Source organism: Callorhinus ursinus, unplaced genomic scaffold (genome assembly GCF_003265705.2).
Source record: "Callorhinus ursinus isolate GAN/ISIS: 27379988/994484 unplaced genomic scaffold, GSC_fseal_2.0 scaffold10, whole genome shotgun sequence".
Lineage (NCBI taxonomy): Eukaryota > Metazoa > Chordata > Mammalia > Carnivora > Otariidae > Callorhinus > Callorhinus ursinus.
Window position 1 is genome coordinate 18340933 of NW_027397072.1, and position 13756 is coordinate 18354688.

The following is a 13756-nucleotide window of genomic DNA, read 5'->3' on the forward strand; positions in this document are numbered from 1 at the left end:
ACACACACACACACACACACACACACACACACACACACACACACACAGTTATTTCTTTGTTCCTCTTTCTGGAACTCAGATACACAGAACTGAGCTGTTTATACCCATTGGTCAACAGCACACTATAATTACCAGTCCAAGAAAGATCACTGCTTTTATTGTGTTTTTATTATTTTTTACCTTTCATGGCCTATCACCAAATCCATTCCATTCTGCAAATCCTTAAGGCTCCCTCTCACATACTGTCTTTAATGTCTGTCTTCCACATGTTTATTTAGATATAGATATTTCCTTGAAAACTGTGAGTTTGCAATTTCTTAACTTTAAAACCAATCTGAGGGAATTATTATATCAATTTTTATGTTGGGTATGCATAAGTTGATGTTCTGTTGTCCTGTATATTTGTATTATTTTAAAATAAAAACATTTTATTAATACGATTTACTAATGTGTTATATCTATTATATGTTTTATAATATATATTATAATTAATTATATTATAATTAATTTTACTAATATAATTTATTAAATATCGTAACTTTTTAAAATACAAAATGGTACTGTGGTACAATTCTCATGTTGGTTTTTTTTTCCTTTTTTAAAATTAACTTCTATGTTTTTGGGAGCCATCCTATGTTGGTTTATGTAAATATGTTCCTTGGGACTGACACATTATTCTGGGACATGCATATTGCATATTTTACATATCAACAGTCATGTTTCTAACCACTTCCTACAAAATACCTTGCTGTGGATTTTAGATTTTCTCTACAGTGTTGCTGAGCCCCCCAGGTACATGCATACTCAATTTCAACAAACTGCCAGGATGACTATACCAGTGTATACTCTTACCAGTAGTGCATGGGAATTCCGCAGGATCTTTTTTTTAAATTTTCTTTTACTTTATTATGTTATGTTAGTCACCATACAGTACATCATTAGTTTTGTTTTGTTTTGTTTTGTTTTTTAGGAGGTGGCTATATGGCTTTTTTTTTATGTTATGTTAATCACCATACATTACATCATTAGTTTTTTTAATGTTTTTTTTTTTATTTATTAAGTCATAAGAGTCAGAGAGAGGGAGAGAGAGAGAGAGGCAGAGGCAGAGGGAGAAGCAGGCTCCCCACCTAGCAGAGAGCCCAATGCGGGACTCGATCTCAGGACCCTGGGATCATGACCTGAGCCAAAGGCAGATGCTTAACCATCTGAGCCACCCAGGTGCCCCACATCATTAGTTTTTGATGTAGAGTTCCATGATTCATTGCGTATAAAACCCAGTGCTCCATCAAGTGCGTACCCTCCTTAATACCCATCACCAGGCTAACCCATTCCCCACCCCCTCCCCTCTAAAACCCTCAGTTTGTTTCTCGGAGTCCATAGTCTCTCATGGTTCATCACCCACTCCAATTCCCCCCCCTTCATTTTTCCCTTTCTTCTCCTAATGTCCTCCATGCTCTTCCATATATTCCACAAATAAGTGAAACCATATGATAAATGATTGTCTCTGCTTGACTTATTTCACTTAGCATAATCTCCTCCAGTCTCATCCATGTTGATGCAAAAGTTGGATATTCATCCTTTCTGATGGCTGAGTAATATTCCATTGTATATATGGACCACATCTTCTTTATCCATTCATCTGTAGAAGGGCATCTCGGCTCTTTCCATAGTTTGGCTATTGCGGACATTGATGCTATGAACATTGCGTTGCATATGGCCCTTCTTTTCACTACATCTGTGTCTTTGGGGTAAATACCAGATAGTGCAATTGCTAGGTCATAGGGTAGCTCTATTTTTAACTTTTTGAGGAAACTCCACACTGTTTTCCAAAGTGGCTCTACCAACTTGTATTCCCACCAACAGTGTAAGAGGGTTCCCCTTTCTCTACAACCTCTCCAACATTGGTTGTTTCTTGCCTTGTCAATTTTTGCCATTCTAACTGATGTAAGGTGGTGTCTCATTGTGGTTTTGATTTGAATTTCCCTGATGGCTAATGATGATGAACATTTTTTCATGTGTCTGTTAGCCATTTATATGTCTTCTTTGGAGAAGCATCTGTTCCTGTCTTCTGCCCATTTTTTGACTTATTTGTTTTTTGAGTGTTGAGTTTGAGAAGTTCTTTATAGATCTTGGATATCAGCCCTTTGTCTGTAGTGTCATTTGCAAATATCTTCTCCCATTCTGTGGGTTGCCTCTTGGTTTTGTTGACAGTTTCCTTTGCTGTGCAGAAGCTTTTTATCTTGATAAAGTCCCAAAAGTTCATTTTGTTTTTGTTTCACTTGCCTTTGGAGATGTATCTTGAAAGAAGTTGCTGTGGTCTATGTCAAAGAGGTTACTGCCTATGTTCTCCTCTAGGATTTTGATGGATTCCTGTCTCACATTGAGGTCTTTCATCAATTTTGAGTTTATCTTTGTGTATGGTGTTAGAGAATTGTAGAGTATCATTCTTCTGTATATAGCTGTCCAATTTTCCCACACCATTTATTGAAGACACTGTCTTTTTTCCATTGCATATTTTTCCTGCTTTGCCGAAGATTATTCCCCAAACCAGGAAAAGACCCCATCAAAAAGGGGAATTTCCGACTGATATCCCTGTGGAATATGGATTCCAAAATTCTCAACAAAATCCTAGCTAATAGGATCCAACAATACATTAAAAGGATCATCCACCATGACTAAGTGGGATTTATCCCTGGGATGCAAGGGTGGTTCAACATTCGCAAATCAATCAATGTGACAGAACACATTAATAAAGAGGAGAGAGAGAAGAACCATATGGTCCTCTCAATTGATGCAGAAAAAGCATTTGACAAAATACAGCATATTTTCCTGATTAAAACTCTTCAGAGTATAGGGATCGAGGGAACATTCCTCAAGTTCATAAAATCCATCTACGAAAAACTCACAGCAAATATCATCCTCAATGGAGAGAATCGATGAGAGCATTTCCCTTAAGATCAGGAACATGACAAGGATGCCCACTCTTGCCACTATTGTTCAACATAGTACTGGAAATCCTAGCAATAGCAATCAGACAACAAAAAGAAATAAAATGCATTCAAACTGTCAAAGAAGAAGTCAAACTCTCTGTGCAGATGACATGATACTTTATGTGGAAAACCCAAAAGACTCCACCCCCAGATTACTAGAACTCATATAGCAAATCAGTAATGTGGTAGGATACAAAAATCAATGCACAGAAATCAGTTGCTTTCTTATACACTAACAACACAAAGGTAGAAAGTGAAATTAGAGAAACTATTCCATTTACAATAGCACCAAAAACCATAAGGTACCTTGGAATAAACCTAACCAAAGAGGTAAAGGATCTATACTCCAGGAACTACAGAACACTCATGAAAGAAATTGAAGAAGACACAAAAAGATGGAAAAACATTCCATGGTCATGGATCAGAAGAATAAACATTGTTAAGATGTCTATGCTGCCCAGAGCAATCTATACCTTCAATGCCATCCTGATCAAAATTCCAATGACATTTTTCAAAGTGCTGGAACAGACAGTCCTAAAATTTGTATGGAATCAGAAAAGACCCCGAATCGTCAAGGAAGTGTTGGAAAAGAAAAACAAAGCTGGGGCCATCATGTTGCCTGATTTCAAGCTATATTACAAAGCAGTGATCACCAAGACAGCATGGTACTGGCACAAAAACAGACATATAGACCAATGGAACAGAATAGAGAGCCCAGATATGGACCCTCAACTCTATGGTCAAATTCCACATGATCTTATGCCCTTAATATTAGAAAGCTTTTGATTTTTACCATTTGGAAGTACACCAAATAATGTCTCTTTGTCTTAATCTACATTTCTCTGGTTACTAAGGGGATGCACATTATCTCATAGTCTTATTAGTTGCTGGATTTTTCTCTCTGTTCATATAGAATTGCTTTTCTATATTCTTTGGTCAATTTTTTCCACTAGAGAATTTGCCTTTTTCTTGCTAACTTACTGTTGTTCTTTCCTTTCCTATATAATAGTACATCGCCAGTATTACACTCTGCAAGTATCATCACTCAGTTGTCATACTTCTATTAATTTTTCTTTGGTACTGTTCATTGATCTCTTTTTGAAATATATATATATATTTTTTTTATTTTTTAATGTTTTTTTATATGACATATATATATATATGACATTCTTTTTTAGTGTTTCTTTAGGTCTTTTAAGTTTCAGTCCCAAAGACCCAGAAATATTCTCCTACACTTGTATTAGCTTCATAATTTTTTCTTTCACATTTAGTTTAATTTATTTGTATATGGTTTTCTACAGGTTTTGTGATCGTCTAATTTATAATATCTATATATTTGGTCTTCATCTTTATTCCTAGTACAGAGCTCCTAAAACTTAGAAATTCATTTTGTTACTCATAACTAGCTCCTTCCCATCATACCTGTGTTTATGTTAAAGAGATGATTTTTGGCAAGTCCCTAAGGTTGAGGGATAGTCACCAGGGGAAACAACCATGTGATTAAAGGGTTGGAACTTTCAGCCATAACCCTCTATCTTTGGGTTGGGGAGAGGGGCTGAAAGTGAGTTAATGACTAATGGCCAATGATTTAGTCAATCATACCTATGTCATGAAGCTTCCGTAAATATCCAGAAGGACAGGGTTGGGGAACTTCTGGGTTGGTGAACACATGAAGATCTGGGATGACAGTATCCCCTGGGTTATCCTCTGTGCCCCTTCCCACATATCTTGCCCCATGCATCTCTTCCATTCAGCTGTTCCTAAGTTATAATTTTTTTATAATAAACCTGTAAGATAGTAAACTGTTTTTGCTGAGTTCTGTGAGTTGTTCTAGCAAATGGCTAGAGGAGGGGTTTGTGGGAACTTCTAATTTATAACCAGTTGGTCAGAAGTACAGGCAACAACCTGGACTTGAGACTGCCATCTGAGGGAGGTGGAGGGGCAATCTTCCATGTCCAGGTAGATAGTGTCACATTGACTTATGTAGTAGGACATCTAGCTGGTATCTGAAAATTGCTTGGTGGAGAAAAATCCTGACACATTTGGTGACCAGAAGTATCAGAAGTGTTCTGAGAAGGGTTAGAAGAGAAGTAAAGTGTTATGTGAGTAGACAGAAAAATAGAGGAGTTTTCCTTTTTTGGGTTCCAAAATAGTCTTACTATATTATAAATTTTTACTATATACTAAGCCAATTTTTCAGGACCATTTTTTTTCAAACAGCACTTATTAAATAACTCATTATTTTCTCACTCCTTTGTGATGCCATCCTGTATAACTAGTTCCTACATTTATGTAAATCTTTCTCTGGGTCTCTAATGTGTTCAATTGATCTGCTTCATCCTGTGTCAATACTATTCTTTTTTTTTTAAGATTTTATTTATTTATTTGAGACAGAGATTGACACAGCGAGAGAGGGAACACAAGCAGGGGGAGTGGAAGAGGGAGAAGCAGGCTTCCCTCTGATCAGGGAGCCTGATGCGGGGCTTGATTCCAGGACCCTGAGATCATGATCTGTGCCAAAGGCAGACACTTAACAACTGAGCCGCCCAGGCACCCCTGTCAATACTATTCTTATCACTATGCCTATATCATAGGTCCTAAAAATTGAGAGATTACGGTTTTCCCCCCAAAATTAGCTATTTGATAAGCTTTATTATTTCATGTACATCTTAGAATCTTCTTGTAATATTCCTCCCAAATCTTGGCAGAGATCTGATTAAAGTTGCACAGAACTTGTAGAATAAATTCAGGATAATGACATCTTACAAGGTTAAATTTTCCACCCACAAACACATATACCTCATTATTCATTTGGGTTGTATCTTCTTCTTCTTTTTTATTATGTTATGTTAATCACCATACATTACATCATTAGTTTTTGATGTAGTGTTCCATGATTCATTATTTGCATATAACATTCAGTGCTCCATGCAGAACGTGCCCTCTTTAATACCCATCACCAGGCTAACCCATCCTCCCACCCCTCTCCCCTCTAGAAACCTCAGGTTGTTTTTCAGAGTCCATCGTCTTTCATGGTTCATCTCCCCCTCTGGTTCCCCCCCCCCTTCGTTCTTCCCCTCCTGCTATCTTCTTCTTCTTCTTCTTCTTCTTCTCCTCCTCCTCCTCCTCCTCCTTCTTCTTTTTAAACACATAATGAATTATTTGTTTCAGAGGTACAGATCTGTGATTCAACAGTCTTGCACATCTTCTTTAATTAATAACCCTCTATAACCTCTATAAGGGTTCTCTTTCTTTGTTAGATTAATTCTCAAATACTTTGTTGTGTTTTTTTATACTGTATTTTCTTTTTCATTTATTTCATGCTATTTTAAAGGAAGGTTTTTGGCTCTCATGTTTCGATCTGTAAGCCAGGAGGACTGCTGAACTATCTTATCAGTTCCAATGATTGTTTTAGGGTCCTTTTGGGTTTACCATGTACATGATCAGATCATCTACAAATAATGACTTTTTATTTTCCTTTTAATCTTTATATTTATTTTTTCTTGCCCTTGTCCTAAGCATTTGCTAGGGGTTTCAATCTGACACTGAACATTACTATCTCATATTCTAAAATTTGGCAGTCCATTTTAGTCTCATTAGGATCAGTTATAGAGAACATGAACTTAAAATTGTACAGAAAAACAGAACTACTAAGTTTAACCAGAGATGGTTACATCTTCTTTTTTTATACTTTTTTTCAGACCATGATTGATTATATCATCTGGATTAGACATACTTAAAGGAAGAAAAATGGGAAATGATTTATCAGAGTCTTTTTCATCCCTGAAATTATACAGGTAAAACATCATTGGCTGCATTTCCTATATATCCTGAGCATAGCTCATAAAATGGCACAACACAAATCCTTGTACAGAGAGATTAGAAAAAGTTTTGTTATTGTCAGACAACCTTTAGAAATTACCCTAAACCCATCAAAGAGATAGAAATTCATCAATAAATGTCAATCATTTTCTTTTCGAGTTATAACACTTATTTCCTTTGGCTGGAGAATGGGAGCAAGTGTTGAGCATTATGGACTGGTGGATAAGCCTGATTATGAATGGCAGGAAATTCAGATGATGAGATTTGGCCAAGTGCACCCTTCTTGATGGTGTCCTTTCACCATGTTTTAAGAAGAGATCACTATAGTTTAAGGCTAATAACTTCATCATCTTCTGTAAAAGAAACAGCCTGGAAGAGATCTCTGTGCAAAGCTGCAAAACTTAAATGCTATTTGAAATAAAAGTTAAGGATAGCATTCTTCTGGAATCATTTATGAAATGAACCCATGCATTTATTTTTACTTTCTAAAACAGTCATTCACAGAGTCTGAGATTGGCAGTTTAGCTTAGGGGAGTCTAAGGAAGGGAAAGCTCAAATTGATTAATAAGGAAATAAAAGTTGAATCTTAAGAAAATAATCATTTTTTTCAAAGCAAATCTAAATCAAGGATGAATCAGAAAAGAACTGTGGTTCTTTAGATTTACTAAAGATTTACTAAAGTGTAGCAAAGGAAAAACATTCTAACAACCAAGGAAATTCTATCATATGGGCTGCTGACTTTTTTTTAGGAGTAGTTGGGCAACACCACTAACGGAAGGTGATCCCCAGATTATGCTGCTATCTAGGGAACATTATCTCTTGGTATAACTTTAAAATGCAGCTTCATGCATAGCAAACGACAAGCCAAAGGCCAAGAAAGGGCAATTTCACACCAGAGCAAGTACTCAAGTGTTCTCTCCAGGCACTGTGTCTACTGCATGTAGACACATCCTAAGGGAGAGATGCTCAAGTGGAATGGCTTCCCACATCAAATCAGCAAGACTGGGAAAAGTGCCTCCTAACCTGACTGACTCAGTGGTGGATGGAATGAAGTTTTGATGTGAATGCACCTGATTTTATTTAGCCTGGATAGCTAGGGCCCTATTATTTATACTTTCTCTGTGATGGCTAAATGGCTGTTACTACTACTATTTCCGAGTAAGAGTGGCGAGAAGCCAAGAGATCACTGACCTTGAAAAATACCCTCTTCAAATAAGTGTATGTCTGTAACTAATTTTGAATTTCCTCCAACTGGTCAAAGAGCAAAGTTTCATATATCCCTGTATGGTACCCTGTGCCAGGCGCTGAGTTTATGATGAGGTACATGACATGCACAGCCCTCGTCAGCAGTGAAAGCAGATATCTAAAACAGTGTCATTAATTACAAATAAGTTCTTATATAATTTTAAGTGAATAAAGTGCTGAGAAAGGGAAATACAGGATGTTCTGGGGCCCATTACATGGATTCTGACCTAATCATAGTTGGAGGTGGTAGGAGGCAGAAATGTATTCCTAGCCACTTAAAGGAACCAGGCATGTGAAGAGGACAGGGACAAGTGTTCCAAGTACCCAGAGACATCACCTGGGAAGACCCAGAGATCAAAGAAAATGAACTAGTCATCATGGGGATTCAGGCAGATGCTATGCTGCCTATCCCAAAAAAGAAATCTGATTCCTTCATCATCTTTACCCAAGATTACTCCATCACAGGCAAATTTTAACTGACTTGATCTATGCCTCAAGGATTCAAGTTCTAACATCCAAAACTTTATGCTCAGATCAAACTCATTATTTTTAAACTCCAAAATAGCCTTTCTTATTATCCCTTCTTCAATTCATTTTATAATTTCCCTAACAGAGCCCAATTCTTCTATCTTAGCATAACTCCAGATCAACCACCTAGGATTATCCAATGGAGTTATCTGCACGAAGTAATTACTTTTTTCTTCTGCAACCATTTCATATTCCAAGATAAATCTTTAGACTTTAAGGCATGCACTTACTGTTCAGTTTGCAAATTTTCTTAGAAGTTAGAAGTGAGGCGTCAGCAATTTACTTCTGACTAAAAAGGAAACTTTAAAAAACCATTCTACCCATGCATCTTTAGACACCTATGAAATCTTGATTAATTCCTTCAGATGTCAAAAATGGCATTTAGGTGTATGCCATTTGTTGAAGATTAGGAACCTTTGTTCAAGATATTTGAATAATAGTTTTATGATAATGTACAGTTGTGGGGAGGACAAGTCACACTGAATCATTCACTTCTGAGCTGAAAACTGGAAAAGTGTCCCGCTTGCTAAAACGATAGGAAAGTGACCTGTGAATTGATACTGAATGTAAGGCATTTTATTAAAAATTCTTCTGATAACAAGAATGAAAGACTGGAAATATGGTGGCCTAGAATATATTTTCTCTTTCGTCAGTTATTCATAAGTGTTTATTACATTGGCATTTGAAATTTTATATGCAGGTGTGTCTTTTTTCACACAACAGATGTCTTCCTAAAAAGATACATAGAAATTACTGAAAAGGAACTCACGTTTTATATGTGCTGGGAAAACTTCCTATTATAGGCAATCTCACAGACTGTCCTTTGCAAATATGAGGATAGTTCTAATATGCAAATGACTCCTATTAATGGATTTGTTTCATGAATTAATATGTTTATATATTCGGTTTTAAGGTGTGCCCAAACAGTAAGGAACATACCTTTTAATAGAGGTTTCTGGTTTGGGAATTTACATAGACTGAAAATACACTTTTGCTAAGAGGGAGAAATGAAGGGAGGGAGGAAAAGGAGAGAGACAGAGAGAAGCAGGACAAGGAAAAACAACATAATGATATTTTGTAACACTCTGTTCATGTGTTGAGATTTAAAGCAGCCACAGGTGCTGAGAACACTTTTGTCTAGAATATGTTGGCACTCGTTTTTTTTTTTTTTTCCACACAGCATCTTTGTGTAGCAGCATTTGTTATTAAAAGCTTGATGCACATTTTCGATGGCTCAGGCCACCTGAGTTGGGTCAAGGGGTTGCATATACAGGGTAGGAAAAGAAATGTTTTTTCCCCCAAACTACCTTGAAATTACCTAAAATCTAAATCAAGTCCAAAACGGGGGGGGGGGGGCATGATGAAAACAAGCCCTATTCTAAGATTCTAGAATCTGCCTATATGGATGGACACAGAGCCATAGAATTTTCCCTGCCTTTCCTTCTGCCATGTTCTTGACAGAGGCCAATCTCTTTGTGATAACATGGCACTGATCATCCAAAATCATCACTCTTGATAATGAGCCCTGATGTTCTCCAGCCCTTCATTCACTCCCTGTGTTTTTGAGTAATCATTTTGTTGTCCCAAGTAGATTATAATGACTTTGACGTTAAGATTCAGATATACCTACAATCTTCATATCCCAAATTATGCACCAAAGACATTACTACGTTTTAAACTATGTAATAGTTCATTGAATGTTCACAAAGCCTAAAAACACATGTACACATACACATATATTTTTAATTTTCAGAGTAATCAACTAAGGCTCTAAGAGTTTAATTTGTCCGCATTTTCACAGCTAAGTACCAAAGCATGATTTCAAATACATGTTCCAAAGTCCTTGATCTTTCCATGCTGAAAACATGATGGAAAAGAGTCAGTACTTGAAGTAATGCATGAATAAAACAAAAAAACCAAGAAACACTGACCACTTAGCAATCAAAAGAAACAAAACCAGAATTGCAAAACTTCCATGTGTCACTGCAGAGGGAAAAAAAAAAGAGACACTACTGTTTTCTTCTGGAAAATCGTGGCCTCCCTTCCCAGTCTGATACCACAATGGCCCAACCCAAAGGGGCAAAATTTACAAGCTTACCCTCCACGTATGTTAGACTGCTTTCTTATTCCTGGTTTCCTTTCCTAACCTACAGCTCTCCAAATCCCTGCCCTTTGGTGTGTATGCTCCCAGTCACCTCCCTTCTAAACTGAACACTCATTTAAAATGTTTTATTGTGTCTGTGTCCATGTTTTATTTGTATCTGCATCCACTTTCTGCATTAGATCCCAGTAAAGTACTTCCTACTCAGAAGAGTTTCAGTGAATATGGGTCAAATAAATGAATAGGGAAATAAATAACATACTGTTCAGTCTTTTGGTGCTGTCTTGCCGCTTAGAGTGCTGTGCACTCAGAAAGAATGCAAGCCTCACAGAGCAGAGGGCATGTGCATCATGCATTCTTTTTCATGTCCCTCTCTGTACCTTACTCAGAACTGAGCACAGTGTAGACCCGGTTGAACTACAGGCAAGGTAAATACATGTTGGCTAATAGTTACATTCCATATTCTAAGACCTGAAGGAACACAATCAAGAGATATGTTGTCAGCTACCAGAATCTCCTTTCTGAGCCTTTCCCCTTTCTCTGACATTCCCCATATTCCTCATGCTCCTGACCCCTTGCCATCCCAAAATTTACTCTTGGACAGGAGCATCATTAGTATAGGAAGTGGAGTTAGTGAGTTTTCTTGAGCAAGTTCCTGCCTATGATCTGCACTGCAGGAAGAGTCTCTCTCCTTCCTCCCCCCAATAGAGGGATTTCAGGATCTAGTCAGCAAATAAGGGAATACTCTGAGGGTTTGAATGACCCTTTGCTGTAGTCTTGAAACACAGAATAAGTGGCTAATTTTCATGTACCTGGTCACCTAGAGAAAAGAATCCTAATTGGTGTGCTCTGATGCCGATTCCTTCTTAAGCAATTATTATCTCTGATCTGTAATCACACGCATATTTACATTGTGCATGTAATGGGTCACCAGCTATAGTCACCCATAATTCTTCTTGATCGAATTAACTGAAAGAAATAGAAGTTGTCAGCCTGAGTTGGCCTGAATTAACCAAGAAAACGTGGATATACATGGGCAACAGTGTTTGCATTTGTTTGGTTTCTCTCAACCAAGCCAGGACCCACCCTGAGTATCTGACAGCAAGAGTGTACAAACTCTCGGGACTCAGCAGTGAAACCAAGACATGAGGCCAGTAAATGCTTATCTCTAATGGACTTTGCAAGGCTTAATTAACTCCTGCAGACAAGTTCTTTGCGATGTTCAGATTACATATATTCTCAAAGGTCAAAGATTATGAAGATGGAAAGGAATAATGACTTGTTATACACTCCTCAATTGGATCAGAAGGGCACTTCTAATGCTTTAATTTTTAATTATTTTATTATTAAAACCCTAGAATTGACAGATCATCCTCAGACTGTTCAATTCAAAAAAATACATTGTAAGTGATGGTATTTTGTATGTTTGTTTGTTTTGAAGATAGTGATGGATACATCTGTAGGGCAAGGAGAGGTAGGGAGGGTTTCCTTTTTTCTCATTCACATTGTTTCCATAGAATGGGGCCTCAGAACCCAGTTAACAGATGTAACATCTGAGCCTTGTTTTCAGAGGTCTTTCTCACAATACAAGTGAATTTGCAATGTTTTCTAAAGAACTGGTGTTATTATATTCTGAAAGTTCCCATTGACATCACTGAGCTTCTTGAGCAGGCTGAAGGAGCTTTCTGAAAAGGATTTAAATTTGTTATTTAATTGAGATCATCTTCTTTATTCATTCATTTTAGTCAAGAAAATAAATTTTTTGTCAAGAAAATAAATACCTACTCATACCCAGTTCTGGGAAAAGAATGGTAGGGAAAGAGATACCATCTTCCCTAAAAGCCCCAGTTTCCTGAAAGACTGAGCCCAGCATACAGGAAAAGTCAACTAAGTATTGGTGAGAAAGACATGCTACTCAGAATAATGAACATTTTAGCTGAAAACTGAAAGAAAAAGAAGAAAGTGACCTGATTAGAGATGACCGAAACCATTCTAGTCAGAATTAAGTGACACAAAAGCCTTAAAGTGTGAGAAAGCATGGACATTTTGGTAAATCCAGGGAAGCCATTATGGGATCAATCCTGTGCAGAAAAAGAAGGAGTAGGAGAGGCATATGGTGACTATTCACAGGGGTACTTTATCTAGAGGCTCCTTGGAGCCATTTGAAACACTCAAAATTTAGAGGGGCCTGGGTGGCTCAGTCGTTAAGCGTCTGCCTTCGGCTCAGGTCATGATCCCGGGGTCCTGGGATGGAGCCCCGCATCGGGCTCCCTGCTCCGCGGGAAGCCTGCTTCTCCCTCTCCCTCACCCCCAGCTTGTGTGCCCTCTCTCGCTGTGTCTCTCTCTGTCAAATAAATAAATAAAATCTTTTTAAAAAATAAATAAAAAATAAAACACTCAAAATTTAAAAGTAATTTAAAATTAAATTGCATCTTAGAAAATCACTGATGGCGTTGATGGGACTGGTGTTAAGTGGAACTGCCCAGGAGGCAGAAACCCATTAGAAGGTGATAAAAGACGTCTTGAGGAAATAGGACCATGGCCTGAGAAAGTATAAAAGGGCACAGGAGGGGCACCTAGGTGGCTCAGTCAGTTAAGCATCTGACTCTTGATCTCAGCTCAGGTTTTGATCTCAGGATCATGAGTTCAAGCCCCACATTGGGCTCCACACTGGGCATGGAGCCTACTTGAAAAAAAAAAAAAGGCACAGGTGAGGGGATAGATTTTAAAGATGTTTAGGGTACAGAATTAATGGGATGTTCTGCTAGACTAGACAGAAAGGCAGATAGAAAGGGCAAAGATCAATCTGAGTTTCTGGTTTATGGCTTCTGCTAGGTGGTGGTGTGGTACCAATCACTGGGGCTGGGCTTACAGGAAGATGGGGGAATTGCAAGGGACAGGGGTGTGGTGGTGGTATTTAGAGAGGGAAGAGAAGGTGTACATCTTCATTTCTTTGGCATGTTTTTCCCGTTATTGTTGTTAATGTGGATCTAATATGTGAATTTCACCAAATTCACACTTCCAGCTTGTTAACTGCTGGATCCTAAAGCCCTAACTCATCAGAAATCTT

At 37.7% G+C, this 13756-nt stretch overlaps 1 long non-coding RNA gene across 1 annotated transcript in view; it reads left to right on the forward strand.

Annotated features, from left to right (window-relative positions):
- LOC141373484 (uncharacterized) overlaps positions 1-13756 on the forward strand; it is a 909297-nt gene that overhangs the window by 543647 nt on the left and 351894 nt on the right. The window lies entirely within an intron of this gene.